This window comes from Rhinopithecus roxellana, chromosome 1 (genome assembly GCF_007565055.1).
Source record: "Rhinopithecus roxellana isolate Shanxi Qingling chromosome 1, ASM756505v1, whole genome shotgun sequence".
NCBI classification, from domain to species: Eukaryota; Metazoa; Chordata; class Mammalia; order Primates; family Cercopithecidae; genus Rhinopithecus; species Rhinopithecus roxellana.
In genome coordinates, this window is record NC_044549.1 from 90,637,148 (window position 1) to 90,656,036 (window position 18,889).

The 18,889-nt window shown below is 43.1% G+C and overlaps 2 pseudogenes; both read left to right on the forward strand.

Annotated features, from left to right (window-relative positions):
• The first annotated feature begins 67 nt into the window (after positions 1–67).
• LOC104667170 lies at positions 68–18,361 on the forward strand (annotated as a pseudogene).
• On the forward strand, positions 8,691–8,790 carry LOC115892084 (annotated as a pseudogene).
• Positions 18,362–18,889: the final 528 nt, after the last annotated feature.

The following is an 18,889-nucleotide window of genomic DNA, read 5'->3' on the forward strand; positions in this document are numbered from 1 at the left end:
AGCTTGCAGTGAGCCGAGATTGCGCCACTGCACTCCAGCCTGGACAACAGAGCAAGACTCCGTCTCAAAACAATAAATAAATAAATAAAAGAAAACTACGAGTGACGACTTCTTGGTGAGTAAGTGGAGCAGTGGTCATAGTCTCTCGAGGCCCCGCACCCTAATCTCTAGGCCCGGTCCGCGGTCGTAGTTCTTCTCTGAGACTCCGCGCCCGAAGCCTCGGTTTCCTCATCTGCCCTGAGATGGGATAATCCCCACAGGTATCTTTCTGCTGGGCTTGGTGGTATGCGCCTATCGTCCCAGCTACTGAGGAGGCGGGAGGATCACTTGAGCTCAGGAGGTCGAGTGTGCAATGAGTCAATAATAGCACCACTCCACTGTAGCCTAGGCGACACAGCGAGAGAGACCGTGTCTCAAAAAGGGAGTGGAGGGCGGGGAGGTTGATAGTTCATTTATTGCTCTCGTCTACTCTATTAAAGCAGTTCTAACGTGGTTTGTGTTGGTTTGTTTTTATTTTACTAGGTTTTTAGGGAACAGGTGGTGTTTGGTTACATAAACAAGTTATTTAGCGGTGATTTCTGAAATTTTGTTGCACCTATCACCTGAAGAGTGTATAGTGTACCCAATGTGTATTTTTTAATCCCTAAGGCCCCCAATTCTTTCCCTCGTGTCCCCAGAGTCCACTATATCATTCTTGTGGTGGTGGTGGTGGTGGTGGTTGTTTGAGATGGAGTCTCACTCTGTCACCCAGGCTGGAGTGCAGTGGCACAATCTTGGCTCACTGCAACCTCCACCTCCCAGGTTCAAGCGATTCTCCAGCCTCAGTCTCCCCAGTAGCTGGGATTACAGGCACCAGCCTCCACGCCCGGCTAATTTCTTTGTATCTTAAGTAGAGAAGGGGTTTCACCATGTTGGCCAAGGAGGCGGGGGGTCTCGAACTCCTGACCTCAAGTGATCCACCCACCTTGGCCTGTCAAAGTGCTGGGGTTAACAGGTGAGAGCCACCACATCTGGCCCTTTATATCTTTTTTTTTTTTTTTTGAGATGGAGTTTGGCTTTTCTTGCCCAGTCTGGAATGCAGTGGCACAATCTTGGCTCACTGCAACCTCCGCCTCCCAGGTTCAAGCGATTCTCCTGCCTCACCCTCCCAAGCAGCTGGGTTTACAGGTGCGTGCAGGCATGCCTAGCTAATTTTTGTATTTTTAGTAGAGATGGGTTTCACCATGTTAGTCAGGCTGGTCTCAAACGCCTGACCTCCGGTAATCCACCCACCTCGGCCTCCCAAAGTGCTGGGATTTCAGGTGTGCCTGGCCTCATTATGTCATTCTTTTTTTTTTTGAGACGGAGTCTCGCTCTGTCGCCCAGGCTGGGGTGCAGTGGCCGGATCTCAGCTCACTGCAAGCTCTGCCTCCTGGGTTTACGCCATTCTCCTGCCTCAGCCTCCCGAGTAGCTGGGACTACAGGCACCCGCCACCTCGCCCAGCTAGTTTTTTGTATTTTTTAATAGAGACAGGGTTTTACCATGTTAGTCAGGCTGGTCTTGAACTCCTGACCTCAGGTGATCTGCCTGTCTCAGCCTCCCAAAGTGCTGTGATTACAGGCGTGAGCCACCATGCCCGGCCAGGAATATACATCTTCCCAGTGATTCTAGTACAGTGATTTGCAGGCAACAGCTTGAGAGACACTGGCTAGTTTAGAATTTGGATGGAAAACATTTCCATGGGTTATACTTGTTAGGCACTTGTTTGTTTGACTTTAATTTTTTAGAGATGGGGACCAACTAGGTAATATTTTAATCTAATTTTATTCTCTGGGTTTAATGAAAGAGCTCAGGATTGAATCTGGGTTTTCTTTTCTCTCTCTCTCTTTTTTTTTTTTTTTTGAGACGGCGTCTCGCTCTATCACCCAGGCTGGAGTGCAGTGGCACCATCAGAGCTCACTATAGCCTCAACCTCCTGGGTTCAAGTTATCCTTCCACCTTAGCCTCCTAAGTAGCTGGGACTACAGGTGCGCGTCTCCTCACCTAACTAATTTTTTGTGTGTGTGGAGATAGGGGGTCTTGCTTTATTGCCCGGGCTAGTCTTGAACTCCTGGTTTCAAGTGATCCTCCTGCCTTGGCCTCCTATATGCTGCGATTCCAGCGTAAGCCACCTTGTCTGGCCAGAAATCGCACATTTTGAATTCTTCAAATGCAAACTTAATAGGTGAAAATAATTCCATTTGTTGATATGAATTGTTTGTTTTGGAAGCCACTATTGCTGAAGATACTTTATTTCACTACCGCATCAATCCTAGTATAATTTTTAAGGAACACATCAGTTTTCCTCTCAGGATTATTATTCCTGGGTTTAAGTTTTCATTTTTCCTTTACTATTTGCCATATTCTTTAAAATTATGCTAATTTTCAGAAACCAGGAAGCAACCACTTTCCATCTCATATTCCTAATGAAGTTGAAGAAAATGACAGTGTCTCTAAAGCTTCTTAAGACATCAGGAATTATTCTTAAAACCAGAGAGAGAGTCGGAATCAACTAGGTAATATTTTAATCTAATTTTATCCTGTGGGTTTAATGAAAGAGCTTAAGATTGAATATGGGTTTTCTTTTCTTTCTTTTTTTTCTTTGAGACGGAGTCTCGCTCTGTCGCCCAGGCTGGAGTGCAGTGGCGCTATCTCGGCTCACTGCAAGCTCCGCCTCCCGGGTTCACGCCATTCTCCTGCCTCTGCCTCCCAAGTAGCTGGGACTACAGGTACCTGCCATCACACCCGGCTAATTTTTTTGTATTTTTAGTAGAGACGAGGTTTCACCGTGTTAGCCAGAATGGTCTCGATCTCCTGATCTCGTGATCCGCCCGCCTCGGCCTCCCAAAGTGCTGGGATTACAGGTGTGAGCCACCGCACCTGGCCAGTCATGGGTTTTCTAAACAGAGGCAATGAAGATTAGAAATGACAGGACCATCCATCTTGAGACAAAGTTGAAATTGCTTTTTAGAAAATGGTACAGCCAGGCCGCACGTGGTGGTTCACGCTTATAAATCCCAGCACTTTGGGAGGCCGAGGCAGGCAGATTGTCTGAACTCAGGAATTCCTGACCAACCTGGGCAACATGTCTCTACTAAAATACAAAAAATTAGCTGGGCGTGGCGGTGTGCATCTGTAGTCCCAGCTACTCAGGCGCCTGAGTCAGGAGAATTGCTTGAACCTGGGACGCAGAGGTTGCAGTGAGCCAAGATCACGCCACTGCACTCCAGCCTAGCCGACAGAGTGAGACTCCATCTCAAAAAAAAAAAAAAGAAAAAGAAAATGGTACAGTCTTTGGTCCTCATTACTACCTGTTAAGTAAAGCATTTCTAATCCTTTTATTATAAAAAAAAGTTATATACTATTATTTCTTTTGTGTTTTCTTATGAAAAAATAAATATCCAGAAAGCAACTATATCAGTGTCAGAGTAATTTCAAAAGAAAATTTATAGAGCCATATAAGATTGTGTTCTGGGGGAACAGATTATTCTAGCTTGCTAAGGTTATGGCAGGTCTTTTTTAGAGCACTTAGTGGCTCTCTGCTATCAAAGCTAAGTCTTTTATGTAGGTTTAGAAGATTTGAGTCTGGGCCAGGCGCGGTGGCTCACGCCAATAATCCCAGCACTTTGGGAGGATGAGGCAGGCGGATCATGAGGTCAGGATGTCGACACCATCCTGGATTATACAGTGAAACCCCGTCTCTACTAAAAATAGAAAAAAAGGCCGGGCGCGGTGGCTCAAGCCTGTAATCCCAGCACTTTGGGAGGCCGAGACGGGCGGATCACGAGGTCAGGAAATCGAGACCATCCTGGCTAACACGGTGAAACCCCGTCTCTACTAAAAACTACAAAAAACTAGCCGGGCGAGGTGGCGGCGCCTGTAGTCCCAGCTACCCGGGAGGCTGAGGCAGGAGAATGGCGTGAACCCGGGAGGCGGAGCTTGCAGTGAGCTGAGATCCGGCCACAGCACTCCAGCCTGGGTGACAGAGCGAGACTCCGTCTTAAAAAAAAAAAAAAGAAAGAAAGAAAAAAGAAAAAAAATTAGCCAGGCGTAGTGGTGGGTGCCAGTAGTAACAGCTACTTGGGAGGCTGAGGCGGGAGAATCGTTTGAACCTGGGAGGTGGAGGTTCCAGTGAGCCGAGATCGCGCCACTGCACTCCAGCCTAGGAGACAGAGCAAGTCACCATCTCAAAAAAAAAAAAAAAAAAAAAAAGATGTGGCTCTGAAATTGGGTTGAAAATATTTTTATTGGTTTTATCAGGAAGTAACTTGGGTTTTTAGAGAAGGAAAACTGGTAGGAGACTGGTGACCAGCTCTTCTTTTTTCTGCGTAGCTGTGGACCAAATAGCTTTCCAAAAGAAGCTCTTTCAGACCCTGAGGAGACACCCTTCCTATCCCAAAGTATGTATTTTTCCCCTGGTATTTTTGCTTGTGCCAGCATAACTCTAGAATTTGGAATTTAAGGACACTGGTATAAAGTTGAGTGGGCTAAAATGATTTTTAACAGCAAATATTAAACTAAAAATATTTATTCTTTTTTATTTTTTAAATCTCCTTATTAAGATAATAGAATAATTTGTTAGTGGCCTGGAGTCTTATACTGAGGATGAAGACAGTTTCAGGAACTGCCTTTTGTCTTGTGAGCGTCTGCAGGATGAGGAAGCCAGGTGTGGAGAGGAGGCTGAAAGTCAGTCTGTTCCGCTTGCTGAAATCTTGCTGAAAGTCAGTCTGTTCCGCTAATTGCGTGGGGCTGGGGAGGGAGAGCGCAGTTGTTTCAAATTTCATTTTTAGTGTAAGCTCTCTTTTCCTCAAAGTAAACCTAACTTTGAAATTCCTAAGCTTGTGGTTATGAGCCTAACAATCAGTGTTTTCTAGAGTGTGTTTCACCTGTGTTGACAGAATTTCTTTTTTTTCATTGTTTGAGATGGAGTCTTGCTCTGTCACCCAGGCTGGAGTGCAGTAGTACAATCCTGGCTCACTGCAAGCTCCGCCTCCCAGGTTCGTGACATTCTTCTGCCTCAGCCTCCCAAGTAGCTGGGATTACAGGGGCCCGCCACTATGCCTGGCTATGTTTTTTTTTTTTTTTTGGTAGAGACGGTGTTTCACCGTGTTAGCCAGGATGGTCTTGATCTCCTGACCTCATGATCCACCCGCCTCACCCTCCCAAAGTGCTGGGGTTACAGGCATGAGCAACGGCGCCCGTCCCCCAGAATTTCAAATCTCTACCTTTCCCTTGCTAAGAGCCGTCTGCTCATTTCTGTATTTCTTGTATAACAGGATAGTTCCTCTTTAAAATTATGTATTTAACCAATTTTATTGAGAAAAGATGATAAAAGCATTAAAACAAGGAAAGCAAAGTGGAAGACAGATGTCTCTTTTTTACAGTATGGGTGCATGTTATTCTAAGAGTCTCATCAAACTGCTTCTGGGGATTGACATACTACAGGTAAGACTGTCACTTTTTCTGTGAACATTTGATGGATGAGGTTTGTGGTGTATGCTCAAGTCTAAATGGCGGGAATATGGGATAGAGTAGGGTTAATCAGAGAATTGAGGTTTGTAACAGCTTTAACACAGCTCTGTTGCTGTGATGAGTTTGGTAGGGTAATGTCTGTGTTTTAAAACTATGCTTATTAGCTTGGTTCATCCAGCGGTTGGTCCCATTTATTCCCTCTGCATCTGATTCCTTTTCTTTGTTTTTTTGAGATGGAGTTTCTCTCTTGTTGCCCAAGCTGGAGTGCAGCGGCGCAATCTCGGCTCACCACAACCTCCACCTCCCAGGTTCAAGCAATTCTCCTGCCTCAGCCTCCTGAGTAGCTGGGATCACAGGCATGCACCACCACGCCCGGCTAATTTTGTATTTTTAGTAGAGACAGGGTTTCTCCATGTTGGTCAGGCTGGTCTCGAACTCCCAACCTCAGGTGATCTGCCCACCTTGGCCTTCTAAAGTGTTGGCATTACAGGTGTAAGCCACCAGGCCCGGCCTGATTCCTCTTCTTAAATCTTCGTCCTGTGTACTCTGAGCACCTGGTAATCTATCATGTTCATATCTACATCATCTCCCATTTAGCTTTTTAGATGCTTATGTAACTTAATTTTGTCCTTTTTCTCCTTCTCTTTTAATATATTAAGTAGACAATACATTGATATGATTTGAATATCTCAAGTTATTCGAATATATATAGATCAGAAAACTTCCCTCCACCCCATTCTCCATTTTTCCTCTTCTCTTGTCTCCTACTGTTAATCTTTTCACACTCTTTTCATTGGAAATCTTGAATATAATTTAGGTGTTTTTTGTTTTGTTTTTTTTTTTGAGACGGAGTCTTGCTCTGTTGCCCACAGTGGCCAGATCTCAGCTCACTGCAAGCTCCACCTCCCGGGTTTACGCCATTCTCCTGCCTCAGCCTCCCGAGTAGCTGGGACTATAGGCACCCGCCACCTCGCCTGGCTAGTTTTTTGTATTTTTTAGTAGAGATGGGGTTTCACTGTGTTAGCCAGGATGGTCTCGATCTGACCTCGTGATCCGCCTGTCTTGGCCTCCCAGAGTGCTGGGATTACAGGCTTGAGCCACCGCTCCGGGCATAATTTAGTTATTTTAAGTCTAAGAGCTCCCTTATTCCTCTGGAGAGCTCCCCTTGCAACCTATTTGATAATCTTTTAAAGTCTGCATTTCATGGATTAACAGCGTATTTAATAATATTTTGATTATCTGATTATTTTAACTTTGCCTTGATAATCATTTTCAGTTTTTCAGAAGACAGATTAAGTCTTTGTATTCCAGTAGCATATTCTAAAAATGAAGACATACTCATGTGGATATCCTTGTAATAAGATACCAACTTTACCAAAGTGTTTCCTCCAGGAGCTCTAGTTAGAAAGAGAATTATACATTTCTTTTTTCTTTTTTTTTGTGTCAGAGTCTCCTCTGTCACACAGGCTGGAGTGGAGTGGTGTGATCTCAGCTCCCTGCAACCTCTGCCTCCCACAGGTTCAAGCGATTCTCATGCCTCAGCCTCCCAAGTAGCTGGGATTATACATTTCTATTGTGTGTATATATATATATATATATTTTAGACGGAGTCTCGCTCTGCCGCCCAGGCTGGAGTGCAGTGGCACAATCTTGGCTCACTGAAACCTCTGCTTCCTGGGTTCACACCATTCTCCTGCCTCGGCCTCCAGAGTAGCTGGAACTACAGGTGCCCGCCACTATGCCCGGCTAATTTTTTGTTTTAGTAGAGACAGGGTTTCACCTTGTTAACCAGATGGTCTCTATATCCTGACGTCATGCTCTGCCCACCTCGGCCTCCCAAAGTGCTGGGATTACAGGCGTGAGCCACCGCACCCGGCCTTGTATTGTGTATTTTCAGATCATCCCCTAACTCCCTATTTTAACCTCCCTTTTTTAACCTGCCATTGTCAAAACCTTATTTGAGAAGATGCCAGAATATTTTTTTGAAAATATTCTGGAGTTATTATGGAATGTTCAAAGTATCCTGTTGTACTTAAGTTTCTCTCTGAAAAGTTTACTCTGAAAACTATTGGTTTCTCTAAAAGTCAATTTATCATGATGCTTCTTAAGTGACTACTAAAATTTTACTGGAGTGTCTTTGAAGTTTCGTCTGTTAATATGACTTTGTAACAATAAATAGGATTACTGTTAAAAGTAACTGTTGGCCTGCTGTGGTGGCTGACACCTGTAATCCCAACAGTTTGAGAAGCCTAGGCAGGAGGATTGCTTGAATCCAGGAATTCAAGACCAGCCGGGGCAATGTAGTGAGACCTTGTGTCTATTTAAAAACAGAAGAAAAAAAAAAGTTTTTTAAGTATCTATTGCTTATGCTCAGGGATAATCCCTAGTAGAAGGATACACAATATACTGGTAACAGTAGTTGTTTCCAAAGAGGGTAGCCAGTTGGTTGCAATCAGGTATTCTCTGAATACTTTTTACCTTTTTAATTTTGTAGTGTATGTTGAGACAGGGTCTCACTCTGTCGCCCAGGCTGGAGTGCCATAGTACGATCACGGCTCACTGCGGCATCAACCACCCAGGCTTAAGTGATCCTCACACCTCAGCCCCATGAGTGCCTGGGACTACAGGTGCGTGCCACCCGATCTGGCTAATTTTCATGTTTTTTTGGTAGAGATGGGGTTTTGCCATGTTGCCCAGGCTGGTCTCAAAACTTCTAGGCTCAAGTGATCAACCTGCCTGAGCTTCTCAAACTACTGGGATATGGCCCTACCTGTTTTCTTTAATTATTATGTTACAAAAGAAATGAACAGCCTAATAGAAAAGTAGACAAAGGTCATGAACAGACCGTTTACAAAGAAGAAATACAAGAATATAAAATATTTAAAAGGTCAATTTTGTTAGCAATCAAAGTCACAAATTTAAAACACTATATCAAAATAGTAAATAATAACTATTAAACAGTAAAATAAAGGCATTTTTTCCTACTCTCAAAGGGTCTCCTTGTTGAGTGTAGTGAATAGGCATGCTTGTGCATTGCTAGTGAGCATATAAATTAGTTCAGGCATTGAGTCTGAAGAGCAATAGATTGTATGTGTCAAAAACCTTAGATTTTGCATACCCTTTAATCCTAATGTCATGTCTCCTAATTTATCCTAAGATAATAACTGTGAATGAAAATGAAATAACATTAGTTTAGTGTTTGCTTTGGCAGCATATATACTAAGATTGGAACAATACAGAGATTAGCATGGCCACTTTGCAAGGGTGACACGAAAATTTGTGAAGTGTTCCATGTATTGAAAAAAATTGGCCGGGTGCGGTGACTTACGCCTATAACCCAGCACTTTGGGAGGCTGAGGTAGGTGGATCATGAGGTCAGGAGACCAAGACCATCCTGGCTAACACGGTGAAGCCCCAACTCTACTAAAAATACGAAAAATTATCCGGGTGTGGTGGCAGGCGCCTGTAGTCCTAGCTACTCCTGGAGGCTGAGGCGGGAGAATGGCGTGAACCCGGGAGGCAGAACTTGTAGTGACCCGAGATTGTGCCACTGCACTCTAGCCTGGGTGACAATGCGAGACTCCATCTCAAAAAAAAAAGAAAAAGATTACTGTTTAAAATAAAGAAATGTAAATAATTGAGATTTTCAAAAAGGAATATTATATGCACGTTAATAACTGTAAAAAGAAGTAGTTAGTATCATACATTTATCATACAAACAAACCCAGGTTACACACAGCATTTATATTAGGTTGGTGCAAAAGTAATTGCGGTTTTTGCAATAAATAGTGCAGTTCAGTATTTTGTTAAAGAAGATACAGGCCGGGCACGGTGGCTCAAGCCTGTAATCCCAGCACTTTGGGAGGCCGAGATGGGCGGATCACGAGGTCAGGAGATCGAGACCATCCTGGCTAACCCGGTGAAACCCCGTCTCTACTAAATACAAAAAACTAGCGGGGCGAGGTGGCAGGCGCCTGTAGTCCCAGCTACTCGGGAGGCTGAGGCAGGAGAATGGCGTAAACCCGGGAGGCGGAGCTTGCAGTGAGTGAGCTGAGATCCGGCCACTGCACTCCAGCCTGGGTGACAGAGCGAGACTCCGTCTCAAAAAATAAAATAAAATAAAATTAAGTTAAAAAAAAAAAAAAGAAGATACAAACATACATATGCATATTAATAGTGCACATTTCTGGAATGACAGGATTAGTCATTTTTATGTTCCCTTTTTAAATTTTTTTCAGAGTCCTGTGTACAGTAATAATAAATTTGAAGGTTTGTTTATTTATTTATTTTGAGAAAGAGTCTCACTCTGTTGCCCAGGCTGGAGTGCAGTGGCGCGATCTTGGCCCACTGCAACCTCCGCCTCCTAGATTCAAGCAATTCTCCTGCCTCAGCTCCACGAGTACCTGGGATTACAGTGTTCACCACCACGTTTGTCACCCAGGCAGGAGTGCAGTGGTGCAGTCTCAGTTTTCCAACCTCCTGGAACAAGTGTTAGTCAGTCATTGCCTTGGGAGAAATCTTGTGTAATGAGTATGTCATTTTGAAACCATAGTGAATCACATTTGATATCTCTCTCTCTCTCTTTTTTTTTTGATTTTTCTCAATGAGTTTCAGATGCTATTCTGTGATAGATTCACAGATCTGTTTTTAAGCAGTAAGTTTTGAGTGGAAATTTTCTATATTGTCTGAATCATACCTGCTTCCCATAGGAATAATACTTTTTATGCCTTACTGTAGCCAGTTGAGAATTTTGGCTCTGAATGTAAGATAATAGCTCTGTTTCACATTTATTACCTGTTTTCGATGAAGCTGTGGTATTGACAACTAAAAGATTCTAATTTGGGGAAAAATCTAAAATTTTTTTTTCCCCTAAATTATAAGTGGGAAAATGGAGTAAGAGAAGTGATTTTTTTCTAATGTTACCTAACAGTTCAGTACAAAGTTGAGGTAGTGACACTAAAACTTAATAAGTTTTTGTGCTTTTAATTTTTAGGTTCGCCAGTTGGTGATGAATAAGTTGTCATCTATTAGATTGGAGGATTTACCTGTGATAATAAAGTTCGTTCTTCATTCCATAACAGCCATGGATGCACTTGAGGTATGCTCTTATATCCCGTCACACCTAGATAAAGCAACTTAAGTTAATAAGTGCTGGCCGGGCGCGGTGGCTCAAGCCTGTAATCCCAGCACTTTGGGAGGCCGAGACGGGCGGATCACGAGGTCAGGAGATCGAGACCATCCTGGCTAACACGGTGAAACCCCGTCTCTACTAAAAATACAAAAACTAGCCGGGCGAGGTGGCGGGCGCCTGTAGTCCCAGCTCCTCGGGAGGCTGAGGCAGGAGAATGGCGTAAACCCGGGAGGCGGAGCTTGCAGTGAGCTGAGATCTGGCCACTGCACTCCAGTCCGGGCGACAGAGCGAGACTCCGCCTCAAAAAAAAAAATAAATAAATAAATAAGTGCCAATTGCTCTTCTCTGTCCCCAGATTGAGAATACTAACTAATCCGGATAGCATTCAGAGGAGAGAATGGAGCTATTCAACAGATTCATTGATCTACATAAGCTGCTATGAGTTACATTTACTCTTTCTGTGTAGTACCTCACAGAATTCTGAAATTTTAGGTATGACGTTCTATGACATTGCATTAACTATTCTCACAACTCTATTTTTCAAAATGTCCAACATTTAAAATTTTTTCTTCCTCAGTCTTTCACAAGATTGTCATGGTTGAGAAACTGGACTGTGCCTACCCACTATGAATAAGCAGAAAACCATAGTTAATATTTATTTTCTGCAGGTAATTTCTGAGCTTCGGGAGAAGTTGGATCTGCAACATTGTGTTTTGCCATGACGGTTACAGGCTTCCCAAGTAAAATAGAAAAGTAAAGGACAAGCAAGGTAAAGAGCTCATGGATAATTGCCACCCTTTTCCTCACATAGGGTGTCACAGTTTTCTGACATCTCACAGTCAGAATTGGAGCTTAATACTTACAACTACAAATAATGGTACTATTATGATATTTACATCTAGTGTTTCAAACTACATATATGTATGTGATTATGTATGTGTTTGTATGTTTTCTTAGCCATTCAGATTAATCCCAGACAGACTACAGTGCAAGTTTATTAGCCATCTTATACATGAGGTTGTCATTTGTTCCAGGGTACATGGCTACGAAGCAGGAAATCAGATCTTGTAAGTTCTTTTCTAGTAGGTAGAAGACTAATTTTTTCCTCTCTGCTACTTGTAATTCCTCAGGAAATCAAGAAAGCAGCGGTCAGAGCTGCATTATTCTCCTTTTTGATGTAATAAAGTCAACTATTAGATATGAGAAAACCATTTCAGAAGCCTGTGTTAAGGTGAGATGTTTGGAACTTTGATTATCAAGGAGAAAATGAGTGGCAATTAGTGACAGATGTATAACTGAGGTAGATTGAAATAAAAATCTCAAAAGTCATTTGAGTGGAAATGATAGCTGATGGCTGCCATATGGACACATTGGCTCTTAGATGAGATAACAGGGCATGCTGAGTAAGGTGAAACGTGTTTTGCTGATGTGTGGTAATGTTTTTGTGACTCTTGTTTTTTTCAGGCAATTGAAGACACGGCCTCAGTGTCTGAACACAAGGTGATATTCATGTACTATGCATTTTCAGTATTGCAGACTTGAGGCCGGATGCGGTGGCTCACGCCTGTAATCCCAGCACTTTGGGAGGTCAAGGCGGGCAGATAACGAGGTCAGGAGATCAAGGTCATCCTGGCGAACACGGTGAAACCCAGTCTCTACTAAAAATACAAAAAAATTAGCCGGGCATAGTGGCAGGTGCCTGTAGTCCCAGCTACTCAGGAGGCTGAGGCCGGAGAATGGCGTGAACCTGGTGCGGGGAGCTTACAGTGAGCGGAGATTGTGCCACCGCACTCCAGCCTGGATGACAGAGCGAGACTCTGTCTTAAAAAAAAAAAAAGTATTGCAGACTTAAAAGTAATGACGTTGGCTAGCTTGCCTTCCCGCTTTCTTTCTTTCTCCTCCATCCAGTCACTCTTTTTTCTCTTCTCTAGTTGCTCTAATAAACATTAGCTGTTTGGGGAAGATAATGTGAGGTGTTGACTGGCCAGATAGCCTGCCCCTATTCACTCTGGCTATAAAATAAGCCTACAGTATCCATAAACGAAAATACAGTGTAACCAAGCACATCAAGATGCAGTCAAAGAAGCCAAGTCCCCACTGATGAGATGAAGAAAATAACCACCTGAGTCTCAGGTCCCTGTATCTGCCTAATTGCCCTTCCTTCCACCCAGCACGACTGTCAAGATAATGGCATTCCATGTTTTACTTTACTTTGCCCATGTAGACCTGACTGGAGTAAATCAGTCTGACCACTGTCAAGGCAATGGTACTGGATCTTATGTCTCTATTAATTCTAGAAATACCTTCTATCAAAAAGCCAGATGATTGGCTGGGCATAGTGGCTCACACCTATAATCTCAGCACTTTGGGAGGCTGAGGCAGGCGGGTTTGAGACCAGCCTGACCAATGTAGCGAAACCCCGTCTCTACTAAAATTATTAAAAAAAAAAAAAATTAGCCTGGCCTGGTGGCACGTACCACTGCACTCCAGCCTGAGTGACAGTGCAAGACTCCATCTCAAAAAAAAAAAGCCAGATGATTGAGTTCCTCAGGTGCTGATTGGTTGCCTTAAAGATTTTTCTTTGGTTGGAATCTGTTTTGTGGAATTTTTGTTGTGTTAGCCAATTTTTGGATGACTATCTTAAAAGCTTTCATTATGTTGAATAAAGCAATGAAAAAATTGACAACTTTTTGTGGTGAAAAATATCAAAGTACTCCAAAACACTGTTTTTGGTTTTGGATAAACATAAATTTACCACCTTGGCTGCCTGCATTCCTATTTTTACATAGTTGTAATCATTTTATAAATATAATTTGTATTCTTCTTTCTCTTAACATTTTTTCTCCTATTATAAATATTTCATGTGCTTCTGCATTGTCTTCATTGTTATCTTTAATGACTGTATTTTGGTCTAATGACTCTCAATTTTGGTGTCCTAAGAAGTGGGGCATTCAGTTAAGAGAAGTAGTAGAATTTGTTTTGTTTTTTCTTTTTTGTCCTGCTTGCCTTTTTAACTTTTTTGTTTTGTTTTGTTTTTTCTTTTTTGGGTTTTTTTTTTCTGGAAGCATAGACTCCAGTTGCCCTGAATACATTCCCAGTGTTTTCTCTCTCTCTCTCTTTTTTTTTAAGAGGCCAGGTCTTGCTCTGTCACCCAAGCTGGAGTGCAGTGACAGCATCATAGCTCATTGCAGCCTCAAACTCCTGGATGCAAGCGATCCTCCCACCTCAATCTTTGGAGTAGCTGGGACTACAGGCAGGCACCACCAGGCCTGGCTAATTCTGTTAGGTAATTCTGTTATTTTGAGATAGAGTTTCACTCTTTTGCCCAGGCTGGAGTGAAGTGCAACAATCTCTGTTCACTGCAACATCTGCCCCCTGGGTTGAAGCAATTATCCTGCCTCAGCCTCCCTAGTAGCTGGGATTATAGGTGCCCGCCACCATGCCTGACTAATCTTTGTATTTTTAGTAGAGATGGGATTTCACCTTGTTGGCTAGGCTGGTCTCAAACCCCTGACCTCAGGTGATCCACCCGCCTCAGCCTCCCAAAGCACTAGGATTACGGCCAATTATTTTATTTTTTTTATAGAGATGAGGTCTTGCTGTGTTGCCCAGGCTGGTCTCAAATTTTCAGCTTCAAGTGATCCTCCTGCTTGGGCCTCCCAAAGTGTTGGGATTATAGGCATCAGCCACTGCACCCAGCCCTCATATTTTTCTATTTTAAACTTAGGTAAACAAGCTGATTGTGGAGAAAAACCCACAAAGAATGTACAGATGTAAAAAATACAGTTTTTCTCCACTCTCTGTCCCATTCCTCAGGGATAATCATCCTTCCAAATTTTTTCTCTTCATATACAAGCTGTAATTGTGTGCAAGTACTGGTATGCTCTTATGCCTACACATATGCGTGTTTATATAATGTTTTTACAAAAACAGAATCTTAACTGTGATTATGCGTTATTGTTGTTGTTTAAAGAGACAGGGTCTCACTCTGTCACCAGGCTGGAGTACCAGTGGCTGAAGTACCAGTGGCTGGAGTACCAGTGGCATAATCATAGCTCACTGTTGCCTCCACCTCCAGGGCTCAAGTGAGCCTCCCTCCTCAGCCTCCCAAAGCAGTGGGATTATAGGCATGAACCACCATGCCCAGCCTGATTATCCTTTTGCAGGTTGCTGTTTTTTCCACTTCATATCAGGAATGTCTTTCCTGTGTCAAAAAATATAGTATGTCTCAGCAGTCCCTAACCTTTTTGGCACCAGGGACTGGTTTCATGGAAGACAGTTTTTCCTCAGACAGTGTCGGGGTATGATTTCAGGATGAAACGGTTCAGCCTTAATAGGCACTATGTAGATTCTCATAAGGAATGTGCAGCCTGGATCTTGTGCACATGCAGTTCACAATAGGGTTCACACTCCCATGAGAATCTAATGCAGCCGCTAATCTGACGGGAGACAGGTCTCAGGTGGTAATGCCCACTTGACTGCCCCTCACCTCCTGCTGTGCAGCTTGGTTCCTAGCAGACCACGGACTCCGTGGTCCAGGGGTTAGGGACCCCTGGTCTAGCTTATTCTTTTTAAAAAAATATTTTAATTAAAAAAAATTTTTTAGACAGAATCTCGCTGTGTCACCCAGGCTGGAGTGCAGTGGCATGATCTAGGCTTACTGCAACCTCTGCCTCCTGGGTTCAAATGATTCACATGCCTCAGCCTCCTGAGTAGCTGGAATTACAGGCACTTGCCACCATGACTGGCCAATTTCTTTTTCTATTTTTAGTAGAAATGGGGTTTCACCATGTTGGCCAGGCTGGTCTCAAACTCCTGACCTCACATGATAGGCGCACCTTGGCCTCCTAAAGTGCTGGGATTACAGGCGTGAGCCACCAGAATAAACCAGCCTGGCTTATTCTTTCGATGACTGTAATATTCCAAAATTTAAAATTACTCCGTCATAATTTATTGGACCTTTCCCGTATTGGTGGGCATTTATAGTCTTTCCAACTTTTCACAAAGTAATTTTCCTAGTAATAGTGAAAATACATACTGGAGTTGGCAAGTGATTGAATCTTTCCTTTAATAAATGTCAAGATATTCAAAGTTACTTCTGTAGTAGAATCACTTTAATGTATATTGCAATGTATTAAGAGATACCAGTGGTTAATAATTGTGGCACTTTCTTTCTCTGAAAATTATTTCTGGGTTTTGTGAAAAGTGTAGATACTCCCAGGGGAGTGTGTGGAACAAATGAGCATCATCCATTCTGTGTTTTAATGGGGAAAAGCTGCTGTTTCATTGTAGCAAATGTACTGATGTGCTAACTGTTTTTCTATTGTTACATATTTATTGACAATAGGTTTTTGACCTGATGATGCTTTTCATCATCTATAGCACCAGTACTCAAAGAAGTACATTGAAAGGTGCTAAGAAATAAGATTCCATCAGTCTGCATTCAGGAACAACTGCTCCAGAGTACATTCTCTGTCCATTACTTAGTGTCAGAGACTATTGATCTTTAATCTAAAAAGGAAAGCTTTACAGCTCCCATGTAAAATTTCATCTTATTTCAGTCCATTGTTCAAACCCATAGAAATTTTTGAATTTTATTTTTGCATTAATCATTTTCATTGTCTATCTCAATGCATTTTGCAGCTATGACAAACTAGCCTTTCATATCCTATTCTAAGTAGCTTATAAAAACCTTGAGGGGAAAGGCCGGGTGCGGTGGCTTATGCCTGTAATCCTAGCACTTCGGGAGGCCGAGGCGGGCGAATTACGAGGTCAGGAGTTCGAGAGCATGACCTCGAACATGGTAAAACCCCGTCTCTACTAAAAAAATACAAAAAGTTAGCTGGGCATGGTGTTGGGCACCTGTAATCCCATCTACTTCAGAGGCTGAGGCAGGAGAATCTCTTGAACCCAGGAGGCGGAAGTTGCAGTGAGCTGAGATCTGCCAGTGTACTCCAGCCTGAGCGACGGAGCAAGACTCCGTCTCAAAAAGAAATCCTTGAGGGGAATAGGACCCGCCTGTAGAAACTAGTAGAAACGTAAATATGAACTTATTTGAACTATCACTCTTTGGCTATTCAAAACTGGACTTTAGGTGATAATTCCTCTGGAAATGTAAATTATTCAAACTGGAATTTTATAAGCTGGGAATAGTGTTTTGCCTGAATGTTCAGTATATTAACAGTATAGAACTTAGAATACTGGATAGGCGAGTGGTTTGGGGTTTGGGTCAGAAGCTAATGAGAATACCTCGTTGGATCTTAAATTTTATATTTAGGAATGGATTTAATGTTTGTATTATTTCATCTTGCAGTTCTTTCTGTGTTTATTTCTGCCAATTATATATGTTTTGGGCTGTAATTTTCTAGACGCAGAAACCATATGTAATTTTTCATTGCATTTTCCCCAATAAAGCATTATACCCAGCTGAGTACTAAATGTGAGATTTTTTAAAACTATGGTATCAATAAGGAAGCTATGTTTATTAACTAGTTATTTACTGTGGGTCCATTAATGTCTGTGTATATTGTGTTATTGGTAGAGCATGATCACGTCTCTTCTTGATCTTCTTTTATCTTTTTTCTTTTTTTTTTTTTTTGAGACGGAGTCTTGCTCTGTCGCCCAGGCTGGAGTGCAGTGGCTGGATCTCTGCTCACTGCAAGCTCCGCCTCCAGGTTCATGCCATTCTCCTGCCTCAGCCTCCGGAGTAGCTGGGACTACAGGCGCCCGCCACCTCGCCCGGCTAGTTTTTTGCATTTTTAGTAGGGATGGGGTTTCACCGTGTTAGCCAGGATGGTCTCGATCTCCTGACCTCGTGATCCACCCGTCTCGGCCTCCCAAAGTGCTGGGATTACAGGCTTGAGCCACCGCGCCCAGCCGATCTTCTTTTAAAAAAATCAGTGTAGGCCGGGCGCGGTGGCTCAAGCCTGTAATCCCAGCACTTTGGGAGGCCAAGATGGGCGGATCACGAGGTTGGGAGATAGAGACCACCCTGGCTAACCCGGTGAAACCCCGTCTCTACTAAAACATACAAAAAACTAGCCAGGCAAGGTGGCCGGCGCCTGTAGTCCCAGCTACTCGGGAGGCTGAGACAGGAGAATGGCGTGAACCCCGGGAGGCGGAGCTTGCAGTGAGCGGAGACCGAGCCACTGCATTCCAGCCTGGGCGACAGAGCGAGACTCCATCTCAAAAAAAAAAAAAAAAAATCAGTTTTGTTAGCATTGAACCTTATAGACCAACTTCAAATTATAACCAAGGTGGAACATCCCTGGGGGGTAGTGTGATTGCGTGAGGAAACTGGGATTTAGAAGATCTGGCCTCCAATGCCAAATTGAGCAGATAGGAACGTACTATTTGGCTTATAATTTAACTTCTTTGAGCTTACAGGACAATTATTATCCAAATGTGGAATCCCATTGATGCTGAGAGAAAACTCAGAATGGTGAAGGATTATTCTGTGTAAAAAATATTAAGATTTCTTAAGTTAAAATGAGAGTTGGGGAGGAGAAGTCTGACATTCCAAAAGGATAAGCAACTCTTAGCTTGTGTACTGTTTCCTACAGCTTCTTTTCTCTCTCTACTCTTCCCCACTCAGGGTTCTTAAGGGTATGTGTTCATCCATTCTGTCTCTGGCTCAGAGTTTGCTTCACTCTCTAGACCAGAGTATAGTATCATTTGGCAGTCTCCTATACAAATATGCATTTAAGTTTTTTGACACATACTGCCAGCAGGTATGTTGAAACATTTATTTTGGCAAGGAGGGAACAGGGGAAGGAAGAATCATCTGATGCTTATTTTTTGTTGGTTGGAACTTACTGAAGGGGAAAGAACTCTGAACTGGGTCTCAGGAAAAGTGAATTCTAGTCCCAGTCTTGACGAAATGAAGAGAGCTCAGACTGGTGGATCTAACTCCGTGTTCTGAGCTCTAAAATTCTCTGTCTGAAATTAAGATCCAGATCTAGTCTATTTCAAAACATGAGACACTTTTTTTTTTTTTTTTTTTTTTGAGACGGAGTCTCGCTCTGTCGCCCAGGCTGGAGTGCAATGGCCGGATCTCAGCTCACTACAAGCTCCGCCTCCCGGGTTTACGCCATTCTCCTGCCTCAGCCTCCCGAGTAGCTAGGACTACAGGCGCCTGCCACCTCGCCTGGCTAGTTTTTTTGTATTTTTTAGTAGAGACGGGGTTTCACCGGGTTAGCCAGGATGGTCTCGATCTCCTGACCTCGTGATCCACCCATCTCGGCCTCCCAAAGTGCTGGGATTACAGG